The sequence below is a fragment of the Elephas maximus genome, chromosome 11 (assembly GCF_024166365.1).
Source record: "Elephas maximus indicus isolate mEleMax1 chromosome 11, mEleMax1 primary haplotype, whole genome shotgun sequence".
Classification (NCBI taxonomy): domain Eukaryota; kingdom Metazoa; phylum Chordata; class Mammalia; order Proboscidea; family Elephantidae; genus Elephas; species Elephas maximus.
Genome location: NC_064829.1, coordinates 57,160,964 through 57,173,771, shown reverse-complemented (window position 1 = coordinate 57,173,771; position 12,808 = coordinate 57,160,964). Strand labels below are relative to the sequence as shown.

The 12,808-nt window shown below is 50.4% G+C and overlaps 1 protein-coding gene across 5 annotated transcripts in view; it reads right to left on the bottom strand.

The window, feature by feature from the left end:
- CTIF (cap binding complex dependent translation initiation factor) overlaps positions 1 to 6,438 on the bottom strand; it is a 301,119-nt gene extending 294,681 nt beyond the window's left edge. For 4 of the 5 annotated variants that reach the window (XM_049902306.1, XM_049902308.1, XM_049902309.1 and 1 more), the window contains exon 1: positions 6,277 to 6,438. The gene's annotated coding sequence lies outside the window, so the exon portion shown is untranslated. The other variant, XM_049902307.1, reaches the window with a different exon arrangement.
- Positions 6,439 to 12,808: the final 6,370 nt, after the last annotated feature.

Here is a 12,808-nt window from a genome sequence, read left to right as displayed (position 1 = left end):
AGTCCGCCAGCTCCTCGAAGGCAGGGGGCTGTGCCTACTTACTGTTGTAGCCCCAGAGCCTAACACAGGGCCAGGCACAGAAACAGAGCCCAGTAACTGTTGAGACACTCCCTCTGGCTCTAGGATGATCAGCCGCATCTCCTTAGTCTGTTCTGCCCAACCACAAACACACACAATTTCCTCTTTGCCGTCTTTGGGCCATTGTCGCAGCCTAAATCCTTCTCCACTGCAGACCTAATCTCAAATTCACCTCTTCCATGAAACCATCCCAAACTGGCCCCATTCCACATACTGTTGCCATGGTAACTGCCTCCTGTCCTTCATCCATTCCACTCCATAGGTAAGTTAGTACTTGGTCTAGCCTGGTGGCTAGCTATGAGCCAAGAGTGGACATACAGGAGCTCCAGAAGGTTTGAGGCCCTCTACCCACAAAACCATAATGATGATGTCAGTGATAGTGACCCCCCCTCAGCCCTGGGTACTGGATTTGAAGTCTGAAGGCCTGGGTTCAGATCCCTGCTCTATTGCTGATTGGTGATTTGGGCATGTCACTAATCACTGAGGCTCAGTTTCTTCATCTGAAAATGGAGATAACAGCCTCAGAGGGTGATGGTAAAAAGTAGATGAGATACTCTGTGCATATATACTTCGCAAAGTGTAAAGCCAAATCAAGTGCAGGGTATTATAATGGCCCCTGGTGCCAATCAACCCTCATCCAACCTCCACTTCCCACCCCCATCCCCAGCAGTTTTGGTCCTTACTTGAGTCAGTTGAGAACCAAATGAAAGTTATGAGTCCTCTCCCTAGAAAAATACACATACAGAACAGCCTTGCAAACACTTTCAAGAGACTCCTGAGGCTCCTGCAGCAGGAAAGGAAAGTCACAGGCCCAACATAAGAGCTCTGGAGTGTCTCAGGGCCTACTACCTCTTCAAACATATACCTCCATCCATTCCTGGATGCCAAAGATGAAGGATAAGAGAGAAAATGCAGTCTTGCAAGAAAGCAATCCTGAGGCTAAGATAATGAATTCCCGAGGCTTTCCAAGGACCAGAGGAAAGTAGAAAGGAAGATGAGTTCTCACTCTTTGAGAAGTGAGAACCCAACTCTTTTTCAGAAAGCATCATCAAGTACAGAAAGAGAACTGGATGAGGAATCAGAATCCAGATTTCTTGTTCTGCTCTGCCAAGGGCTCCCTGAGCACTTGGGCAAGTCATTTTACCTCTCTGGGCCTCAGTCTTCAAATGGAGATTAGATCATCTCCAAGGCATCTCCCAGCTCTACCTAGGATTTTAGGACAAGTCTGTTCTCACCTTGTTCCGAGCCACAGCTCTGGCCTGGGATGGATTCAGAAATAAGAGGCAGATGCCAGTAGTATGATGGTGATTCAGAGAGAAGGCCACCATCACTCTGACAGCAAAGCAGCAATGTTTCAAATTAAATTGTCTGCAGGATGAGGCAGGAGGGAGGAAGAAAACCAGTGATGGAGTGTGAGAGCTCAGGTGACCAGTGAGTCAGCAGTGAGGCCCAGAGGTAGAGGGTCCCTACTCCTGACTCTATCAAACATGATCCTCCCACAAATGAACATCAAAAGAGGCTGACACATTATTGGGTAAGTTATGCAGAAATGCTATGAAGCTTGGCGACTTCTCAAAGGCTGCGATTTGCCCGTCTGTTTGTACCTCCTGTTCTCTATCTGGGCTTGGGATTCACTCTCTATCCCAACCACCCACCTGCTTCCTCCTCCATGATCTGAACTGCAAACAATATAACCTTAAAACAAGGACAGTGGGCCCCCAAACTGAGTTGCAACTGGAGGAGTATGTCAGGGACCATCAAATTTAGTTTGGGTATAGATAAAAAGCAGACCCATATTAAAGCACTGGAGTCCCTGGGTGGTGCAAATGGTTAAAACATTCAACTGCTAACTAAAAGGTTGGTGGTTCAAGTCCATCCAGAGGTGCCTTAGAAGAACAGCCTGGTGATCTACTGCTGAAAAGTCAGCCATTGAAAACTCTATGGAGCACAGTTCTACTGTGACACACATGGGATCAGAGTTAACTCAACTGCAACTGGTTATTAAACAGAGACCTGTAAGACAGAAACTACTAACCCCAGGCCAGGGCCCAAGTGAGACCTTGGTCAAGGAAAGCCACAGGCTACCACCGAATCAAAGCACATCAGAGGGGCTGGGGTGGCAAAACGGAGAGCACCTTGTCACTCCTCACTGCTCAGAGGACCAACCAGTTGGTTGGCTTCAAGGTAACTTCTTACCAGCTACCTTACTTCTTTCTATAAAGGACTCACCTCTGGGCCCACTGGGAGGTTCCAAATAGCTTGAAGTCTGGGGTAACAAGGGGCATAAAAGTCTTCTTTCCCTGTTGCTTCCTTCTTCATTTGCTCTATGATAAGGACTGGCATTATCAGTGCCTTGCCACCAACATATGTGAAATGGACTAAGTCCCAGGAATAAAGTCCTAAAATATTTATGGTTTGTTCTTCCCCGGTAGGCTCTGAATCACGAGTTTTACTGAGCTGTAACAACCATGTCCTAAATGCAGTAGAGTATCTAATCTATGGTAGATGCTCAACATTTGCTGGATTTAAACTCTTACAGTTATAGCCACAGCTAGAATACATTTCTGGAAGGCAATGACCTTGTGTTAAATTCTCTTTGTATGCCCCTCTAAATATACAAATGCGCAGGTGCTCAGTACTTGTGAATGAATGGTTGACTGGCTGGCCAAACTTGATAACCCCCAGGCTGCATCTGAGAACCTTCATGAACACAAAATCTGAGACGTGCACACAGGCCTGGATGAGCTCTTTGCTCTCTTCTGGGCTTCCCCATCACAAGAGATGGGGGGTGGCAGGGTATGTAATATCGCGGGGTTTCTCAGGAGTCTTCATTTTACAAGCTCCGAAACCAGTAACTAATGAATAAGCTTTGGATTCAGTAAGGGATCTGTGAACACTCTCAGACAAATACACACGTTTTCCATTAACATGTATACCATACATGTTGTTATTGCTGTTACCAAAAAACCAAAACCAAACCCATCATCAAGTTTATTCTGATTCATGGTGAACCCATGTGTGCAGAGAACTGCTCCATAGGGTTTTCAAGGCTGTGACCGAAGCAGATGGCCAGGTCTGTCCCCCAAGGCTCCTCTGGGTAAGTTCCAACTGCCAACCTTTCAGCTAGTAGTCAAGCATTAATCATCTATGTCATCCAGGGACTTCTATACCATACATATATATGCATATATGATACATATTTATTACATGAAAGCATGATTCTGGTATATACTGGATGCATCACTGCTGGATCCACTTACCACCAACAAATTATTAAATGAGTGATTGTAACACCGATGCAAACTTCTGTTCTTCAATGGCTATTCTCACAGGAACTGTTAGCAAATCAAAAGTGTTTTGACAAAAGACTGAACACCAATATAATTTACCCTCTTTCTCAGGTTCGGTATTTTCTGAGGTAACAAGAACCCACTCTCAAAAAGAGTGGCCACCGTTTAAATAAAAAGCCACAGGCTGAGAAGAGAAATCACAGAAGGGAAAGTAGTCCTTTCCCTACTGTGAGGCCTTAGCAAGTCACTTCACCTCTTGAGCCTCAGTATGCCCATCTGTAAAATGGGGTTAATAACCCCCTACCTCACAAGACCCTGGTAATAAATTCAATGATATATGAAAACTCACACTGTAAAGTCATACAAACACATCATTATTTCAAATCTGCCAGGCGCTCCTTGGAAAACTCATTATTTTAGCAATCTGTTAATCACTGATGCCACTGCACCCAAAAAGCTTCACAAAGTTACTGCCTCTGAGCATACCATGTCTGGGACAGACACCCGACACATAGATGAGATGATCTCTGTGTAAATTGAATCCTGTTTTAAATACTCAGAGTTTCCTCAGGCAGCCTGAGTGCATCCTGCCAGGGTGTCTACATATTCTAATACCTGGTTGGTGCATTCTGTTCCTGGACAATTGGGATTTCTTTAAAGCCATAGTTTCCTCAAGTGGAACATGCATACTCGGAGCCCGGATTCCTGAGGTTTTCAGCCCAGACCCCAGGCCCAGCGGGAAGAGCCCGGACAGCTGGGTGGCGCCCTCCCGCCCACGCTCTGGATGGCTCCTTCCTCTGCTCTAGCTCGGGCAGAGGTGCTCACGCTGTGTCACTTTCAACGTCTGGGCCTCCAACGCCGGCAGCTCCAGCAGCTTCTCCCTTCCCGCACAGCCCCTAGATGATTCCTCCTCCCCGCGGGCCACAGAGGCCGAGCCGGGTGAGAGGTACACAAGGCGTGTGGCCGCTGCGCATCAGCGGTGGTGGGAGCAGCAGGGCAGCTGCGGCCCCCACTGGCCCCAGAATTGGAGGTGGGGACCCAGAGCGCGCCCATATTCGCCTGGGTCTCTGAAGGCAGTGGCGGGCGCGGGCATGCGCACCCACAGGCCGCCTCGGTGCAAAGGTCAACCAGAGCGTCGTGGGGGCGGCGACACGCGCACCCCCGCGGCTCCTCGGGGCCCAGCCCCACCAGTTCCGGTGCCACCAGGGACCGGGGGCAGTCTGCCGAGTCAGAAACATCGCGGACGAACGCGGAGAGGAGGGAGACGGCGTGACTCCTGCCATGCGGGCGATCACCCGCCACACCAGGGTCTCCTCTAGCTCACAGCCGCAAGACCTCCTCGCCAAGTACACCCGGCGCGCGCGCACACGCGCGCGCACGGACACACACATGACAACCAGTCCAATTGGAGGGCTGGCACGACCTGAGGGGGGGTGTCCCGGCTTCTGCAGTTCCACGCAGGGGGACCCGGGGCCGCGCGCGTCCCCATTCCACCGCTGCCTGCGGTCCCCGCCCCCCACACACGCCAGAGCGGTGTGTACACACACAAACAGCTGGGCGGGGGAGGCAACGCCTCACTCTCTGGGGTGGGGACTCACACCGCGCCGCCAACCATCCCTCCCCCCACACGCCGCACCCCCTCACTGCACACACATACATACACACACACACACACACACACACACACCAGCCCAAGCCTGAAAACTCCGCGAAACCACACGGGGCCCAAGCAGCTCAGACAAGGGGCTCAGCCCCCCGATTCTTTTAACGCCAATGGAGAGAAATATCCAGCTCAGTCGTGCGGTCCCCTGGACGCCTCCTCCGGGCGCACCCCGGCTCGGGCCGCGGTCCTCGGGTCCCCAGACCTCTGCTGCAGACCAGGCCCCCGCCCCCCTCCCGCTCCCCTCCAGGGCTGGCATCAGGGTCAGTCACCTGCTTCTCGTGCTGATGAACCCGAGCTGGACCCCACTCACTCCCCGGCCGCTCAGGACACCCGCCACCACGAGCTGGCTTTTTCTCAGAGGCTGTCAACTTAACCCCTGCTCCGCTGGGCCGATCTATTCTCCAGGCCCGATTACACCGCGGCAACAGGAATCATCATTAAAAGGCCAACAGAAGCACAACCGAGGAGAATGCCCAAAGCTGCGATCGCAATGGATCCACCGTTTCGGTTCCTCCGCGGCTCCCATCCCCCGGCTCACCGGGGACGCTGGGAGGGGGCTGTAGCCTGTCTAGACGACAGCCATCCACAGACATCCCCGCGCCCCCGGGGACGGGCGCGCACACTCTCACACGGCGGCGGCCACGGACACAATCACTCACCAGGGAAGGGGGGAGCGTGGAGACATGAGCCCGGGGTCCCTCCAGCAGCACCAAGCCGCCACCCGGAGCTGCGCTCCCTACCTCGGCTGAGCGTCGTCAGAAACAGCTGCAAGTTTGGCCCGTACTAAACTGCAACTGCTTGATGCAGCAAATGCGGGCTTCAAAACAAAAGGGAGCGGAATCACACCCGCTCCCTTCCTCCCCCGGGGTCGGCACCCGGCACATGACAGCGGCCACGCCGCGCCGCTCCAGCGCGAGCGGGGCTCTAGCTGTGTATCCCCCCCAGCCCCCCCACGGCGCCGGATCTCCGGGGCCACCGCTCCCCCCTACCCCGGGCGGGGGACTGGGCCAACTCAGGGAGGGAGCGAGGCTGCGGGGTGCAGTCCCCAAGCAAGTGCGGGGGGCGGTGGTGGGCGCCGACGTCTGGCTGACCGCAACGCGGGGAGGGGAAGGGGGCTAATTGTTCGGTGCGCTTTTCCAGGATTTACCCATAGGCACGCGCACGTCCCCAGCCCTCCTCCCGGGTCCCAGAATCGATCCGCCAGCTGCGTTGACTCAAAGAGAGAACGGACGAGGGGATGCTCACCTCCGGGCTCCTCAGGCCGCCGCTCCAGCCCGAGTTGGGGTGGGGGAAGGGGCAGGGAAAGGGAAGGGAGGGACCAGGCTCCGGAGAGCCGACTCCTGCCGAGAGTTCCGCGCGTCCCGGCTGCGGAGGGGACCTGGCACCCTAGCGCGCAGACCCAGCCGAGGGGAGGGAGGGAGGGAAGGGACAGAGGGAGGGAGGGGTAGGTAGGGGGGAGGGAGTTGAGGAAGGAAAAAAAAACGATCCCTGCTCTGACACAGGGAACGAGAATGTTGGAGAGTGACGTCCAGGCCCCGCCCTCCCCTCCGGCCACGTGCAAGGACTTGAAAGGGAAGAGGACGGCGGGAGGCCTACTGGGTAATGTAGTTCGCCTTTCTTTCCCGGGATGGCGGGCACTGGAAAGCCGATCACCGCCGGGGCAGACCCGGCAGCCCGGTTCAGCGACTCCGAAAGCCACCGCCCAACGCCGCGGCCGTTGGCGAGGCCCTGAGTGGGGACTTTTGCGTTGGGAGAACTGGGGGCCAGGCTTGCAGGGAAATGTTTGCTTTCAAGGGCAGGAAAGCTTTAAGGATGAGAACTTACGTGCTTCAAGTAGTCTGTCCTAATGGCCGATAAAAGGGAGATTTGTGTCTGCACTGGGTGGCCCAAGTGGCGTTATTTATGCTGCATTAAACGCTAACGTCTGTTATCGAGATGCATATGTTATAATTAACATTTGAGCATCTCTGTGGCAGGGGCGGAATGTTGTAATTAGATATGCACTTTGCAACCAATTAATTTTCCATTGGCCATGCTAAGGGCTGGGAGGTGGTGACTGGGAGAATTCAATGCGATGGATAATTCTTTAATCACATAACCAAATCACCAATGTTTCTGGACACCTACTAGATGCCAGGCACTGAGAGTGGCACAGAGAGGCCTTCAGGAGAAATGTACGATGCTGTATACCCCTTTGGGGAAGGGTTTTATGCACTCTTTGGAGGAAGTGTGTGACACAGTATAACTGCGGTAGATATCATTTATTCATTCCTTCACCTAACATTTAGTGAGCACTTTCCACCAACCAGGCACGTATGGAAATGCCAAGATGAGTAAGACCCTCAATCCTTGCCCTCAAGGAGCTCAGCCTCTAGTGTGAGGACCACAGTCAATGAAAGTATAGACTGTATGTCAGCACTTAATTTAGGGATATGCATCAAATGCCATGGAACCCTGTGGTGACAGCCAACCCAGGATGGCAGGTGGAGGGGGTGGAACAAGGTCAGGGAAGGCTTCCCAGAGGAGATGGTACCTGAGCTAAGAGTTACTAAGATTTTTAACAAAGGTCAGTGAAGCAGTGGGCATCTAAGGCAGCTGTGGGTATAAATTTTCCAAATGAAAGAGAATAGAGCAATTCTGAAGGTCCCAGCGTTCAGTTTGGCAGAGAGGAAGGGGACAGGTTGATGGGGGTGGGTGGGCTAGAGGGTGAGTCTGGAGGGCAGAAGGAGCCTGGGACAGCTTCCCGCAGGAGATGGGGCTTGCAGTGGGCCATGAGGGTGGGAGGGACTATGTGCTGTGTGGAGGAGAGAGAAGAGCTGGTCTTCCAGGCCACAGCATGGGTGTAATCACAGAAGCAAAGCCAAGCAGCCAAGACACATTCGCACCTTGTCCGACGAATAGCCGTGGTAGGTGTCATCACCTGCCTTCTAGAGAGAGGCAGACAGCAGGCCCAGAGACTTCAGAGGCTACTCCACAGGCCCTGGATTGTGGAGAGGCAGAGCATGTACAAGAAGCCAGTTGTCTGGGTACCCCCAAGGGAACATGGTTAAGCACACCTGAGTCTTCTGGCTGGTTTGTCCCACTTAGCCTTTATGCCTCATTGGCTCAGCAGTGGGTTATTTTTATGCTTTAACATCTGGATGATTTCCTGGGTTTACAAAATATTAAGTAATAGTACCAGAGCCCAGCCACTCAGCAAATTCCCGTTTACCGACCTTGTGGTCAATTGCTGGTTTTGCACATCGTGGGATGGGCACACCACCTGCAAAGAAAACAAGAATGGAATTGTCTGGGTCTTGGTTTTGGTTTCACTTTAAATCACACCCCCCAGTGAAGAGAGGCTCCACCCTGGAGGTGAGGAGAGGCTGAGCAATGCACAGGGTGTAAAACACCCTTGGTGAGTACACACCTCTGTTTGGGGCAACCGCCTGGTCAGTGGGGACAACACAGGCACCTGAGTCAGCTAGACACCTAGGTTTGAATCCAGACATGACGCTTCTAGCTCTGTGACTTTGGGCAGCTTACTTAACCTCCAAACGGGGGGTGATCTGGGGCAGCCTTCTTAATGGCCTGTCTTGGCCTTGTGAGAACAAATGGTGATAATGTACCTAAGGTTGTTCTGTCACATAAAAAGCCTTTCACAATGGTTGGTTTTCGTCTTTGTCCCAGGTTTTTTCTGGACCTGAAGAATGACCCTTCCATTCTCCTTTCTGCAGAGTCAGCCAGCAGAGCTGGTGTTGGAGGAATGATTCCTGAGGGTTACTCATCTTAATGTGTGAAATAGGTTTGTCTTTAAGGAATGCTCACTCAGTTCTAGTCCTTGCCTCCTACTGGCCCAGCTCTCTTAACCCTCATCAGCTGACAGTGCTTTATGCTCTCCTCACCCTGCTGCCCAAAGACCCCACCCAAGGCCTTCTCTGGGCAGTGCCCTGGCTTCCCACACTGCTGCTACCTGCCCAAAACTTACCTCCTGCTTCCCATGCCCTCAGAGCCCGGATTTCTGCTTAACCTCCAATCTAATAAACCTTCATTAATGTATGATAAAGGAGCCCTGGTGGCACAATGGGTTAAGCACTCGGCTGCTAACTGAAAGGTTGGTGGTTTGAACCCACCAAGAAGCTCCACGGAAGAAACACCTGGTGATCTGCTTCCTTTTAAAGGAAAACCCAATGGGTCAGTTCTAGTGTGTCACATGGGGTCGTTATGAATCGAAATCAGCTTGACGGCACCCAACAACGAGGTATGATGAAATAGTCTTTTCATTCTCTCCTCCAACCCCAACATTTTTTCTTCCTGTTGAGAGTGAGCTCTCTGGAATGGCCTCTGACAGTGAGGATTTCAGTCTGGAATGGCGATCTTTGGGAGGAAGGATCTGGGATCCCTCAAATCAAACTTTCCCAGTGTGGGAGGCCTGGGGTCACCTGGCCCTTCACCTGGCCATCTTCCTTCTCTGCTCTGCAATTGGTCTTCTGCCCAACCCAGCCTGCAAACTCAGGTCAGAGGAGCGCTGGATGCAGAATGAGAGTCCTGCAGGAAGTGACACTGGAACTGGCTTAATGGTGGCAGATTTTGAGTTGCCAGGAATTACCTTTGTCTGCTTTGTCACTATTGCCTAGAAATGAAAAGCCACAGTGTTTCCCTCTGCTTCAAGCAGTTGCTTCTCCTAATTTTACACTTGCCTAAGACCCTGGCAAAAGAAATATTTCTCCTTCCCTCCCATTGCTTGTCTCTTGATTCTTCCATGAGCCTTTCCAGGGAAAGGTTCCCCCCCGCTCTGCCCCGCCACCCTATCAGTCAATATTCATTGAGGGCCTGGTGGGAGTTCACCTGAGTGCTGGGGGAAAGAAGTCACTTGCACTCAGGAGCTGAGGAAAATAGGCTGACACAGTGGAACAATAGGAAAACTAAGGAAGTCCTGCACTGTGTGAAAATGATTTTTAGTGCAATCTGTTCCCATAAAAATTACAGCCTAAGGAACCCCTATGGGGCAATTCTACTCTGTCATAAAGGGTCGCTGTGAGTCAAAACCAGCTTGACAGCACCCAACAACAACAACAACAATAGGCTGGAACGGTCAGAGAAGGCTTCCAGGAGGAAGGTGGGACCAGATTCACTGGTAACTTCCCATTGGATGTGAGTCAACAGAGGCCTAAGACCATATTTTGTAGCATTGGCCTGGGACGCACTACAGAAGTAGTATCTCTAGTGGAAACTGGAGAGTAGGCTCATCATGCAGTTTGGTGGCCACTGACCCCACAGAAGGAAGGAAGTTGCCAGTCTAGTGTCTACTCTGTTACTGTGGTGTTGGCCTGGAGAGATACTGGCTTGCTAGAACCAGGTTAAATTTCACCCATGCCTCATCTCAGCTTCTACCACACAACCCCAAAGCCTAGCGACTGAAAGGCAATTGGAAAGTGATCCTCTAAGGTTGAAGTTGGTCATGGAGGAAGGGACATGAAGAGAGACTGAGGAGCTAGAGAAAGGCAAGAGCTAAATAAGAAATAAACCAACAAATATTTCTTGGTGGCCTAATAGAACTAGTTGCTGTCCAGTTGACTTCAACTCTTGGCGACCCCGTGTATGTTAGAGTAGAACTGTGCTCCATAGGGTTTTCAATGGCTGATTTTTCAGAAGTAGAGTGCCAGGCCTTTCTTCCAAGGGGCCTCTGGGTAGACTCTAACCTCCAATGTTTCAGTTAGCAGCCAAGCGCATTAACTATTTGCTCCACCCAGGGACTCCTGGTGGCATGATTCACATAAGGCATTGCAAGGCACCATGGGGAACAAAGTATGTGAAGCTAGGTTCAAAGTCCTGCCTGACCATAACCTGCTGTGTGACATTTCCCCAATCTGGGCCTTATTTCTACCTGTCAAATGAGAAGGTTGTATTCTATGACCTTTAAGAAGATTTCCAAATCGGAAGTTTTCCCTTCAAGAAGCTGACAATTTAGCTGGCAAAAGAAGATATAAATAAAGTTAAGCAGCAAAAAGAATGATCTTTAAGTTATCCCCTTCAAGTAGAACAGGAAGGGTATGTAATATTCAATAAACAACATCTTAAAGTTTACAAGAAAACATAAGACAAGTAAATGCCATCTTGCAATAAATGAAGCCCTTGAGTAGTCAGAGTTTCCTTAAGGTCCTCAGAGTTCAAAGTCAGAACTCGCAGGTCAGGGGCATGAGCACCTCATCAAGCGTTTGTCAGTGATGAGGGCCTGGGCAAAGAACCACCTTCGTGTCTCAGTAAGAGACAAGTTTCATGGTTTGGCAAGCCACATTCAGTTTTAGAGAAACTGCGTCACTTTCATCCTGGAATGGGCAGCCAGGGCTGATGACCAGTATTCTGCATGTGACCCAAGGGGCTCTAGTGTACTGGCTAGGCTGTTCAGTCACCCAGGCTCCATCAGATGAACGGAGCCAATCAGATTCCATCCTCCAAGAAGGAAGAAAGAGGCAGAGAGACTTCTGCTCATTGGTGATGGCTCCTCAAATCAGAACTTGTGGTTTTGGTGGGCCTGGTACATGATGTGTAAACGGGAGAGTTGAGAGAAAGAGAACCCACGGTTCCTAACTTTCCAGTTCTCAGTCACAGGACACTCTGCTGTCCCTCTCTCTGATTCCTGATACAACTCTGTATCCTTATAATTCCCTTTAATTTGCTCTAGGCCAAGTGGGTTTTTGATCTGTGTAATGCAAAGGCACGTGACTAGAACAGCCTGAAAGAGAGGAGTTACAGAGAGAGATGTACAGCCATTGTGATCCCTCTAGCTGGGAATTTCCTTTTTCAAAAGTGGTCTTCCCTTTTCTATCCCAGACATTCCCCTCTACAACCAGCTGAGAATTCCTGCCTATTAGATTGTATTCCAAAATCTCTGCAAAATCTCTAACCTGGCCTCAAACCTTTCCTAGCTTCTAAATGCCCTGTTCAAAAACTAATAGCTAATATGTTTTATACCAGTTGAGCAATTACTACTTCCTAGCAACAAGCAAAACACTTTTTGTGCTTTGTCTCATTTCATCGACATGGCGACTTTTACAGTGGAAGAAACTGAGGCCAGGAGCGGTGAAATAACTTGCCCAGGAACACATAGCAGAGGGAGGTGGTGGTCCACTCCAGCTGCCAACGAGTTCAACCACGCCCCTTATTCTGAAGCACCAGGGTCCACCTTCTCTAAGTTCCCAGCAAGCACCTCCAAAACAAGTTCTTTCTCACAAGTATATTTAAAGGAGCCCTGGATGTACAGTGGTTAGGACCTAGGGTGTTGACCAAAAGGTCTGAAGTTCTAATCTACTAGCTGCTCCTTGGAAACCCAATGGGGCCATTCTACTTTGTCCTATAGGGTCACCATGGGTTGGAATCAACTCGACAGCCCTCGGTTTGGTTTTCGGTTTTAGCATATTTAAAATGAGGTGTTTTCTCTTTTAAATGAAGGCCTCTAAAACGTGTGTGCATTTGTTCGGGTATGTCTGATGCCTCAGATGAGTCTGTGCCATAGAGTGAGGATTTTTGTTCATACACCTCATCGGTCAAAAACATTTTTTGATCTTGCATCTATCTATACTACATGTTTGTTTATATATTAGAGATATGTATAACTGTATTTGTATATAACATATATGTTGATAATTCACCAAAATAGTTATTTTAAATGATGGTCTAAAGAAGAAATAAATATTTTAAAATAATTTTTAGATGTTTATGAATTAATGACTCAAAACTCCTTTTGCTCCTAGGGAAATTTCTTTTTTGCCCATATTTGACATAAAAGGGAATGTCA